Source organism: Mauremys mutica, chromosome 3 (assembly GCF_020497125.1).
Source record: "Mauremys mutica isolate MM-2020 ecotype Southern chromosome 3, ASM2049712v1, whole genome shotgun sequence".
In the NCBI taxonomy this organism is placed as follows: domain Eukaryota; kingdom Metazoa; phylum Chordata; order Testudines; family Geoemydidae; genus Mauremys; species Mauremys mutica.
In genome coordinates this window covers 204,831,548-204,844,053 of record NC_059074.1, presented here as the reverse complement: position 1 = coordinate 204,844,053, position 12,506 = coordinate 204,831,548, and the positions used below count along the sequence as shown (strand labels likewise).

At 45.4% G+C, this 12,506-nt stretch overlaps 1 protein-coding gene and 1 long non-coding RNA gene across 3 annotated transcripts in view; one reads left to right on the top strand and one right to left on the bottom strand.

The window, feature by feature from the left end:
- SLC24A3 (solute carrier family 24 member 3) overlaps nt 1-9,301 on the bottom strand; it is a 380,232-nt gene extending 370,931 nt beyond the window's left edge. For both annotated transcript variants that reach the window (XM_045010656.1, XM_045010657.1), the window contains exon 1: nt 9,014-9,301. The gene's annotated coding sequence lies outside the window, so the exon portion shown is untranslated. The remainder of the gene's footprint in view (nt 1-9,013) is intronic.
- Nucleotides 9,302-9,431: 130 nt separating this feature from the next.
- Nucleotides 9,432-11,484, top strand: LOC123366850. Its single transcript, XR_006578211.1, has 3 exons — nt 9,432-9,591; nt 10,603-10,782; nt 11,184-11,484. It is a non-coding gene; the product is annotated as an uncharacterized LOC123366850 (long non-coding RNA).
- The last annotated feature ends 1,022 nt before the right edge of the window (nt 11,485-12,506 follow it).

Here is a 12,506-nt window from a genome sequence, read left to right as displayed (position 1 = left end):
GAATCATTTCAATAAATTCCCATAATCAGCTTCCTGGGAATGAAAACATCTGACGTTTCTTAAGCTTACAAGCCACACAATACATGTCAGATTAATAATACACCTTTTTAAAATTTATTTTTGTTTCATTCTCTTATATTAGAAATAGGAGAAGGTACTAATTATAAAATTGTGCACTGCACTCAAAACAACCCTACTGACTGACATCAGGATGAGATAAAACCATGTTGATTCATTTTCCTGTAACATGCACTAGGGTAGTGTGTTAATATATGACTAACTGGTTGAGTAAACTTTGTATGACCTTTTCCAAAGTAGTTTTGAAATAAGTTTTGTGTATTTCTGTGTTTGCTATGTTGCTGCTTGTTGAATCAAATGGAACAGAAAACAGTGTAGAATAAACACTTGTAGAAGATTCTGGTTTACATCACGTAGCTACCCTTTCACATTTCTCTCCACATTGCTATTACATCAACTTCACACACACACACACACACACTATTCTAACCACATTTGTCTACACGTATAATAACGAGTGTAATAATTTGTCTACGAGTGTAATAACATTCGTCTGTAAGAAATAACACCTTATGCTGTGATCTGGGGCAGCTCTTATAAACTAAACAATCAGATCAAATCATTTCTTGGATGGGGGAGCCCAGGAGGAAACGTAGGCATTGCATGCAGAAGATTGTCTGGTAATTTTTGAAAGAGCTGGCGTGTCCCAGCTAAATTACATTTTGGGTAATTACATTCTACATTCCCTCCTGTATTTTCAGTTTGATACAGGATTCTTCTCCACTTCCTGTCCTAAAACATTTGTACAGTGTTATTGTTCATTGTTAAACCGTGGCTGCCCAGAGGTGGATGCATTTCACTGGTGGGCTGTCTGAAGGGATTCCTAGATATTGGCATGTTGTAATTCTCTAAAGTGCCATGAGTAGGGGTGGCCAGAAAACAACTCCATTTCACAAAAAATGTCAAGGTTTCATTCTGATGCAGAATGAAAACAAGACAAGGCCTTTAAAAAAATTGTGAAAAAGTCTGAGACACCCCAGAACAGCCAACTGCCTGGTGCTTAGGGCACTCACCTGAGATGTAGCAGACCCAGGGGTGCCTGCTCTGAACCAGGAAGAACAAAAACTTGTACTTGGATCTTCCACCTCTCAAGCAAATGCTCTGAATACCGGGCTATGAAGTCAGCCTCTCTATCTTGGCAGTGTTCCACTTTATATAACTAATTAAATATCCACAGAGCCATAGAAACTGCTTCCATAGCCCAGGGTTTGAGGGCACTTGGCTAGGATGTGGGAGACGGGTTCATGCCTCTGCTCTGAATCCAGCCAAACAAGGCCTTAAAACTGTGTCTCTCTCATCCCAGGTGTGTGCCCTAACCACTGGGTTATTGGATGGGGATGGAGACTCACCCTGGACTCGCAAAATGTTTTGGTGAAAAAGCATTTTTCAAAAAAGTTTGGTTGAAAGTTTTTCCACCAGGGCTATCCATAAGAGTCTTGCAAAGTGCTCGGTACAAACCACTGATTTACAACAACTCAGGCTCTAGCAGGCTCTTTGCAACTTCTTTAATATAGTGGACCTCTTGTAAAGCTGTTGATATTACCTAGATCCCGTGGACAGGTTTATTCTCCATTCATGGGGGATTTTCATGCATAACTCTAGGGATAATTCCCAGAGCCATCACAGGAAGCATGTGTTCCTAAATCTGATAGTGAAATTACCCAATTGTGCAGCACAGGTGTAAAAATCTCCATGTCTGGTCCAGGGAGGAGTATAAAAACATGTTTTGATCAATTCTATAGTCAATAGCTTGACCACGCTTTGGTTCATTATGAAATATACTCAAGAAACCAAATCACCAACGTCAGTCAGGTTTATTAATAGGGTACAGGAAAAACAGGGCCGGCTCCAGGGTTTTTACCGCCCCAAGCAGCAAAAAGAAAAAGAAAGGGAAAAAAAACCAAAGCCGCAATCGCGATCTGCAGCTCTACCGCCTCCACTTCAGTCTTCAGCAGCAATTCGGCAGCTGGTCCTTTGCTCCAAGAGGGACCGAGGGACCCGCCGCTGAATTGCCATCGAAGACCTGGACGTGCTGCCCCTCACCATTGGCTGCCCCAAGCACCTGCTTGCTGGGTTGGTGCCTGGAGCCGGCCCTGAGGAAAAAGGTTCTAGATGATGTTAGTCTCTGAAGAGCAGTCCTATGCAGCCATGTTACATTCACCTTATGCAGAAGGTGGGCTCCCCAAGTTACATATTTTATCTGGTATTATGTATGATGATGATTTTGTAAGTGACACACGCCTAAAAACCAGCCCATCAGTTTGTCCCAGTTTTAGATCTTAATATTCCAGATACTGGGCCGTGAAGGTACTTCCCTAGCTTGTACTAAGACAGAGATCAAATGCATCTTGATTTTGACAAATTTCCTACCTGCTTATGTCAAATGCTTACTTCAGCAAATGCAAGATGTTATGGAATACTTAGCAAAAGTGAACAGGATTATGGTATATGCCAGTTTAGGCTATATCACTGTTGCAATATTTGTGCTCAGTGTTATTGGTGCTTAATTCATACATACATTCATTCATACATATATGGTGTGGATAATACATATTAACATGATATATATTTATATGCTAGCCAGCATATATTAGTCAACAAATATTAATTAGACCATGCAGAAATAAAAAATAATAGTGGGCCAGATCCTGCATTTGTGTCTATTAGCATAGCTTCATTGACATCAAAATAGCCATGCAAATGTATATCAGTTGAGGTTCTGCACTTATGTCTTTTACTGATTCTAAATCACAACTGATTTTTCCCCTAATCAGAAGAGGATCTCTCCAGCTTCTAAATATCTATTTTTTCTTTATTTGTTGTCTCTGACACATTATAAACCAGTCATCATTAACTGTCTTTTACTATGTGCTTGTATAGCATATGGCATAACAGGCTACAGTCACACAGGTGCCTCTGGATGCTTTTGTAAGACAAATATGAACTGCCTGGCCCAATACCAGTTTCTGGGCTTTGTTGCAGAGACAGCCAGATGGGGTAGGACAAGTGAATTCACAAACCTTTTTTTGCACCTTTGATGACATGCTTGATGGCACTTTGAATGGTAACAAGGAACAAAACGAAACACAGCATGTGAATTCAAATCAGCAGGGCCTGATGCTATTCACCAGAGGGTACTGAAGGAATTAGCTGAAGAAATATCAGAGCCTTTACAAACTCGTGGATGACTGGAGAAGGGTTAACGTAGTGCTCATCTTTGAAAAGGAGGAGCCGGGGGATTATAGACCAGTCAGCCTGACTTCGATACCTGGGAAGCTACTAGAGCAATGTATAAAACAATCAATTTATGAAGACTTGGAGGATGAAGGGCTGATCACTAGCAGCCGGCATGGATTTGCCAAGAACAAATCATGCCAAACCAGCTTGATTTCCTTCTTTGACAGGGAACTGGTTTGGTGGATAGGGGGAAAAGCGGTGGAGAGAATATACCTGGACTTCAGCAAGGCTTTTGACACAGTCCCACAGGACATTCTGATCAGTAAGCTGGAGAAATGCGGGCTTGGTGGAACTACCATAATTGGTTAAACAACTGCAAACAAAGCGTAACTATGAGTGGAAGGATGTCAGATTGGAGGGAGGTCTCAAGTGGGGTTCCGCAGGGATCTGTTCTGGGTCTGGGTTGTTTACAGCTCTATTAATGGCCTGGATGAAGGAGATACTTTGCAGATGGCACAAAGCTAGGGGGGTTGACAGCACTTTGGAGGACAGAGCCACGATTCAGAGGGATCTTGATAGACTGCAGAATGGGGCTATAGACAAAATGACACCCTGCAAAGACAAAATGTAAGGTGCTACACTTACAGATGAAAAACCAAATGCACAGATACTGAATGGGGGATAACTGACTTGGTAGCAGCACTTCTGAGAAGGATCTGGGAGTTGTGGTGGATCACAACCTCAACGTGAATCAGCAATGCGATGCTGTTGCAAAGAAAAAGCAAATGCAATTTTAGGTTGCATTAACAGAGGCATACCAGGCAAATTACAGGAGGTGATAGTATCGCTTTACTTGGCACTAGTTAGGCCTCAGCTGGAGTACTGTGTCCAGTTTTGGTCACCAATGTATAGAATGGAGGTGGAGAAACTAAAAAAGATCTAGAGGTGAGTGACAAAGATGATCAAAGGGATGGAATGCAAGCCATATAAACAAAATCTGAAGGACATGGTTATGCTTAGTTTGGAAATAAGGAGATTATGGGATGGACATCATAATGGTCTTCAAATATTTGAAAGGTTGCCATTGAAAAGATGGAGAAAATTTGGCATGGAGGGCAGGACAAGAGGCAATTGGTTCAAACTACAGCATAGCAGATTTAGATTAAATCTCAGGAAAAACTTCATAAGAACATAAGAACATAAGAATGGCCGTACCGGGTCAGACCAAAGGTCCATCTAGCCCAGTATCTGTCTACCGACAGTGGCCAATGCCAGGTGCCCCTGAGGGAGTGAACCTAACAGGCAATGATCAAGTGATCTCTCTCCTGCCATCCATCTCCATCCTCTGACGAACAGAGGCTAGGGACATCATTCTTACCCATCCTGGCTAATAGCCATTTATGGACTTAGCCACCATGAATTTATCCAGTCCCCTTTTAAACATTGTTATAGTCCTAGCCTTCACAACCTCCTCAGGTAAGGAGTTCCACAAGTTGACTGTGCGCTGCGTGAAGAAGAACTTCCTTTTATTTGTTTTAAACCTGCTGCCTATTAATTTCATTTGGTGACCCCTAGTTCTTGTATTATGGGAATAAGTAAATAACTTTTCCTTATCCACTTTCTCAACATCACTCATGATTTTATATACCTCTATCATGTCCCCCCTTAGTCTTCTCTTTTCCAAACTGAAGAGTCCTAGCCTCTTTAATCTTTCCTCATATGGGACCCTCTCTAAAACCCTAATCATTTTAGTTGCTCTTTTCTGAACCTTTTCTAGTGCTAGAATATCTTTTTTGAGGTGAGGAGACCACATCTGTACACAGTATTCGAGATGTGGGCGTACCATGGATTTATATAAGGGCAATACTATATTCTCAGTCTTATTCTCTATCCCCTTTTTAATGATTCCTAACATCCTGTTTGCTTTTTTGACTGCCTCTGCACACTGCGTGGACATCTTCAGAGAACTATCCACGATAACTCCAAGATCTTTTTCCTGACTCGTTGTAGCTAAATTAGCCCCCATCATGTTGTATGTATAGTTGGGGTTATTTTTTCCAATGTGCATTCCTAGCAGTAAGACTAGTAGGACAATGAAACAGACGCCTCGGGAGGCTGTGGAAGCTCCTTTACCAGAGGTTTTCGAAAGGAGGGTGGATCGCCATCTGTCCTGGATGGTTTAGACGCAACAAATTCTACATCTTGGCAGGAGGTTAGACTACATGACCCTTGTAGCCTCTTCTAACCCTATGATTCTGTGCCACATATTGTGAGAAACCAGGGGAAATAATTGCTTGCCAAATAGATAAAACCAATTGGACTTCAAATTTCTAAACACAGAGGATGAAATCCTGGCTCCACTGAAGCCAGTGGCAAAAAGCTCATTGATTTTAATGGAACCAGGGCACCAACCTTACTACTGGCCACAGACCCATGAATAATCTGTCAACCATCCTGTCTAAAGATATTTTAGGTTCTTATACAGCCCCCATCAGCCTGGTGTCTGACCACATTCAATCTTTCATGAATTTATCCTACCTCCACTTTATCCTAGCTATCCTACCACCAGGAAGGAGGGCAGTACTATTATCCCCATTGTACAGATGAAGAACGGAGGCACCGAGAGTAACTGACTTGCCCAAGGTCACGCAGGGCATCAGTGGCAGAGCATGGAATACCCACTGCTCCCAAGTCCTAGCCTAGTGCTCTAGCCACTGGACCATCCTTGCTCTCCGTTAGCTGCTGCCACCATACTGTTTGTAGCTGTTGGGCTGTTCCTCTCTTTCTCTATAATGCTGGCAACGTATGTAACTTGGGGCATTGCCCTCTTTGTCTGAAAATGGGTGGGGGTTGGGGGAGGAGAATAGGCTTTAGTTTAACACAAGCCAGTGAGCTGTGATGAATTTTCAGGGACTCCTACCAGGTTTTGCTTACAAGTTTCGCTTACCGTCCCTAGAACTGCACTGTACACAGAGGCGAAAGGGAGCTCATTTCATTAATAGGTCTGACACCAGTCTGGTTCAAAGCTGGCTGCCATTTCCTGGATCATTCTCTCAGCGCTAATGGCTTCATAAAAGGTAATGTCAGTAGAGTTGTTGTTCCAGAAGCTGCAAGCTAACTGCTTCTGCTTCACATGCTACATGCCTGTGTGGCCTCTCTCTCTAGACCCTGCGTCCTGTAGAGCTAAATTATGCAGCAGGGATGCTGGAATTCCATGGCAGCAGGCTCACTGGGATCATGCAACGCTGTCCCCACCTTCTCACCTTCCCTAGTCAAGTGAGTGCAGAATTCCTTCCGTCTATTTCACCCCCAACTCAATGTAATGCTGCCTCTCCGCTTACGTTAATCAATGTGTAGCAAGATTTCTATATCAGCAGTGCACTGGGGAAATTATAAAGGGTTCCTGACCGAAGTATCCTTTGTTCTCTGGGTATATCGACTTTGCAGGACCACAGGTGTGGAAGCCATCTCAAAGCAGTCAGCTTTTGGGAGAGTGTGTGCAGTCCCATTCTGTCCCAGAATTCTAGAGCCAAGGGTCTAAAAGCCCCTGCCTCTCCCAACACATCCTTTAAACCTCTGCCACAGAGGGGAGCGGGAAGGGCCATGCTGGCTCTGCAAAGATGGTACATTTGGGGAACCAAAGCTACACTGGTTAGTATCCTCCTTCTGACATTGCCCCATTAGCTAGCAATGAAGAGGGACAGGGAGAACAACAGTGACGGTTCCAGGGTGAACGGTACCTTTGTCCCCTCACTCCATGGGAACTCCTTTCAAGGGACAAGCCCATCACCTGCACTTCTCTCAGAGTGGAATCCCATGATTCATCCCACCTTTAGACGAGGTCCCCAGGTTATCCCAGCCCTGTTTACCAGCCACGTTTCCTCAGCAGGTCCAATTCAGTTTGGCTCCTGCTATATGCTCCCCTCAGCTGTGAACAGTAGGGCTTTGTCTACACTAGAAAGGGTTTGCCAGTAGAGCATGGGTGAGCAAACTTTTTGGCCTGAGGGCCACATCAGGGTTCTGAAACTGTATGGAGGGCCGAGTAGGGAAGGCTGTGCCTCCCAAAACAACCTGGCCCCCGCTCCCTATCCACTTCCCGCCCCCTGACTGCCCGCCTCAGAATCTCCAACTCATCCAACCCCCCCTGCTCCTTGTCCCCTGACCACCTCCTCCCGGGACCCTCTGCCCCTAACCGCCCCCCTGGGATCCCAACCCTATCCAACCTCCCGTTCCCCATCCCCTGACAGCCCCCCTCCAGAACCTCTGCCCCATCCGACTGCCCTCCAGAATCCCCTGCCCATTATCCAATCCCCCCCCCCGCTCCCCACCTCCTTACCATACCACTCAGAGCACCAGGACTGGCAGCCATGCCGCCACGCTGCCAGGCAGGAGCTCGCAGCCCCGCCGCCCAGAGCACTGGCGACACGGCGAGCTGAGGCTGCAGGGGAGGGAGGGAAGACAGCAGGGGCAGGGCCGGGGGCTAGTTTCCCCGGCCAGGAGCTCAAGGGATGGGCAGGACGGTCCCGCAGGCTGTAGTTTGCCCACCTCTGCAGTAAAGCTAAACCTCTACCAGTCAAGCTCTACTGGCAAACCCTCCTCATGGAGATAGAGCTCATACCAGTAAGAGAGTGATTTTGCTGGTATGGGTTATATCAATTCCCTGAATAAGCTATACCCAGAAAAGTACCTTTTTGCTGCTATAACTGCATCTCTAGTAGGGCTTTTGCCAGAACAGCTGTGTCAATCAGGGGTAGGAAAAATAACACCCCTGACTAACAAAGCTCTGTAGGCAAAAGTTTTAAGCATTCCCCAGGACTAGGTAAACGCACTAACACAGAGCAGTTTCCGACAAGCAAAATATTATTTATTTATCTGTAGAAACGCAGCAACTAGAGAGGAAAGGGTTAAAAACAACAAAAAAATATTGTGTCAGGTCAGGAAGCCCTGAGCCCCACCCTCTTCCCCATTTGCCATGGCAGAAGGAACCCAGGGAGGAGACAGTCAGGCAAAGATCAAACACGTACATAAGAAAAAAACAACTATGAACATAAAAAGTGGCTCCTTTGCTCAATCCACTAACCCTTCTTCCCCACCCAACACAAAATACACCTCAGCCACTAAGGAGAGGTCAGGCCAGATTTAAAGGAACTCAGGACCAGATTTTCAAGGGCTCAGCACCCACAAGGGGCAGGGGGGCATTTGCCAGAGCGCTTAGCTCCCATTTTGACATCTAAATAAGGGCCAGGTTTTCAGAAGCACTCAGTACTCAGTCCGGACCCAATCTGCTGAGTGCTTTGAAAAATCTAGCTACTTATTCTGGGGCACCAGAAAAATCTGGTTGCTGTTGTGAGTAATGATCACTTTCAAAAGTCTAGCCCTGCCTGCAACTGCTGTAGCCCATGAAAGCTTATGCTCAAATAAATTTGTTAGTCTCTAAGGTGCCACAAGGACTCCTCCTCCTTTTTGTACAGGCAAAGTAATTTTCACTTGTCTGACAGCAGCATCACAGCCCTGGTCACGCTCCCCCTGCTGGACAGGTAGCTGTATTTAAACCCACATGCTGCGCCCATGTGCATTCATAAGCTTACCTTTGTCTGGGCAGACTTCAGTCACTGCCTTTTGCGGGGGGGGGGATGGGGGGGGAGGCTCCCTGGCACACTTCCAGGACACAGTTTCTCTGTCTGGTACCCATCTGGAAGTAGGACCCAACAGCCCTAGGCCTCCAGGCCCTGTGTGGACCCCCTGGCCTTAAGCTCACCTTCCTCAGAGCTCCACTTTATGGACACTCTAGTTTACAGTTCAATCCTTCAGAGACTCGTGATCATTGAAGCAAATGGAGACCGGCTTTGCTGAAGGATTTCTGAACCCAATCGCTCTTCACCTTAGACAGCTCAAGAGAGATGCAGAAGTAGGCAAAAAACATATACTTCTATGCTCTTCCCTGCCTCAGTTTCCTCGTCACTCCTGAGCATTCTGTGGGATCTGACCAGAGTCCCCTTTTCTGGACTTTTCTCCTCCAGCGCATACTTCTCTTCCTGCTCTGGTCGGGGAGTGACAGCTGCTCTGAGCAGACCTGGTCCTTTCATAGACTTCCATACCCCTTTATCACATCACCCTCAAGCCCCGTCAGGTGACCAGTTGCCTAGTTACCAACTTGGACTGGTTTTTCTGAGCAGTAGCTAACATGATGGATTGAAAACTGTGTTAAAATTGTGATCACTTTAAAATTCTCAGGGGGTTTTCTAGTCCTGCTTGCAGACTAGGGGCTTTGTAGAGATGAATGTGATCGGGCATAGCAGCAGTCAGTTTGCAGACAAACAGCTACAGTAAGGTTGGGTGAGTTGTGCCTCTCTATTTTTTTTTTAAGGGAGCAGCCTGTTTTGTCTTGAGTTTTGGGTTCTTGTGTTTTATTCTGGATTCTAAGAAATACAGTCATGTTACATTGCAACCTTTCAACAAGAGTGTTTTGTGTTTATCTAACTTCTGTGTGTCCGCTGCAAAACATAACAGCCAGTTTATCAACCTAGAGTGACTCCATTTGACTAGAAGACCATCAAAATTTAATGACTCACCACTGTTAACCCTGGGTCAACACCCCTTGGGATTTCAGTCCAATACTCAGGTAAAAAGACAGCAGAGGGCACAGGCCCAACTTGCAATCAAAACGGAGCTAATAGTTTGCGATAGAAACATGCAGAAAGTTCATAATGTCAATCAGAATTCATAGTCAGGCAGACAGATAGATAGATTCCCCAAATTGCTGCAAGCAATGCCCAGAGTCCCCAGTCAGCAATGGTGAATATTTTTTCCCCTCTCTGCTCATAACAGCAAAGGTGTAGTGGAACAATTTGCCTGGAATGCTTGGATAGTCAGAGAGTGTGAATCATCATGTTCATTGGCACTGAGGATTAACAGTGTGATTCTTCAGGATTCCTGTTTACAAGAGTAAAACAATCTCTAGCAACCCTTTTTAGTGTGCAGCACTTCTGGATATTGCTGGGCACCAGAATATCAGACATCTGGGTAGGCACATGCTGGCCCGGTAGGGGTTTACTTCTGAACTATTTTTGTATTGTCTGTGCAAATCAACACCAACATGACTGAACATACACAACAGCAGCTGGTTCCTGGATAGCTTAGTGTTTTAAGCCTGGCAATTTTGTGCCTATAGCTAGATCGTATGATTGCCTTGACCAGATTTAGTGAGTAATAATAATCATTTTGCAGTTAATGGATCTGAAGCAACCACCCAAGAGAACTGCAAATATTTGGTCCCCGGATTTTTTTTTTTAAATTAAAGGTCAAAATGATTATTTTTCTTCATCAGAAGATTTTCCTTCATTTTAGGTTAATAGGATTCAGAATTGTATGACTGCTGTGACAACTGTGGGGTGCAGCATGGGCTAATGAGCAGAGTACCTGGACTGGGAGTCAGGAGACCTGGGTTTTATTCCTGGCATTGCCATTGACCTGCTGCAAGTCGCCCTTCTAAATAAGAAACAAAGGACTTGCAATGTGATGAAGGAGGTAAGGAGTAGGGCCAGGTTCCCCATTGCCCTGCACCTGTATGAATGAATGCAGAGAAGGGTGTATAACGGTGCCAATATAGAACAGTGCAAAGAGAGAGTGAAATGCTACTGGTGTAAATGACTCCACAAAATGCATGGGAATGGAGAATTAAGCCTGAATTAGTGTTTTGTGCATGAAAAGACAGGACCAGAGCCACAGATTATGCAAATTGGCATGGCAACAGTGGAGCTACACCAGTTTACACCAGCTGAGGATCTGACCCATTGTCTCCAGTATGTTTCCCCCGCAGTAGTACTTTGCCCAAGCACGTCTTGTTCCTCACTCACTCAGTGCATTATACCCCCATAATTATATAGGATTGTTAGCCCCTTTGATTGAGAGAACACCTTTCATTGCAGGAGATCTGTGTTCAGCCCATAGGCACCTCCCACCCACTCACACTGGGGGTGGAACATGGCAGCCATTCTAAGCCAGCAACTCCATTACTGAGGAGCAGCAAAGAATAACGTAGTAACTGAGACTGCAAAGGGGAAAGAAGAAGGCAGAATGCTATAGCACAAGTTGGCACCTGGTCAAGAATTTGGTTAACCAGGCCCTGTTCTTGCAAACAAAACAAACAAACAAAACCACCCTGTGCTAGGTCATGCCCATGGGCGGGCACTCAGCAGCACTCAGTTTTACATCTTCTCCAAAAGAACTTCCAAGGTTTTCCAGCTGACAGAGTTCCGAGCTCGGCTACACGTTCTGAAGAGGCTGAGGTGTCAAATTCCTCACCACCAGAACCCCGAAAGGTAAAAGCCTCTTTCTATCCCCACACCACTGCAGAGTCAGAGGGCCTAATCCTTAGCAGGCGTAAGTTAACATAGCTCCATTGAGCTGGCTCAGAAGTTCTGATTTCGGATGAGTCAATCCGCCAAGCAAGTGCCATGTTCTTGATTAGTGGTGGGAACACCAGAACAATTTAAGAAGCTCATATAAAAAATTCCTTCCTCCCCCTAGCCTCCCTATAAGACTAACTTTCAACTTCAGTCCAGTCTATCCCTCCAAGCCTATCGGGAATTTTCAAACTCCTTGCAAGGTGGGTACTGCTGCTGAATCTTGACATAGTCTCTTAGCGCTGGCACCATGTTGTATTAGCACAGACAGATGTGTATAGACGCTGGTGCAGTCAACAGTGGTGATCTGTAGTGAGCTTTACATGAACCCCGCGTCTTTGTGATACACAAACTGGCTGATGCTGCATCCCATTTTGCCACATGTCAGCATCGAGCAGGTTTACATATTTTATATTTGCTGCCCCTTGAGATTTCCAGCATGGCCTCTCCATCAACTTCTAACTGCAGAAGTACTCGCAAGTACAGTGAGATAATGACCACTGCACAGGGCGGAGGGCCAATACAGATATTTTTCTCTTTCCCCTGTCCTGCAGGCATTGCTTGATCTCCTTACTGAGCTCGTGTGCCTGGAGGGGTCTGACTTCACGCAGCACACAGCCAGAACGGGGGGCTGCAGGATGGAAGCTCAACGACTGCTCATTGTTAACAGTGAGTGCTGGCACTGCAGGGACGGTGTATTGCAGTTAAACACAAGCAGCCAACCCCCTAACGTCAGTTCTGCTTACTCGGTTCTGCCAAAGGTGAGCATCATCCATGGAGCCAACCACATGGACTTTCAGGAGCTAGCCAGCAGCACAGCTGTTTTATGAACAGCACAGAGACCAT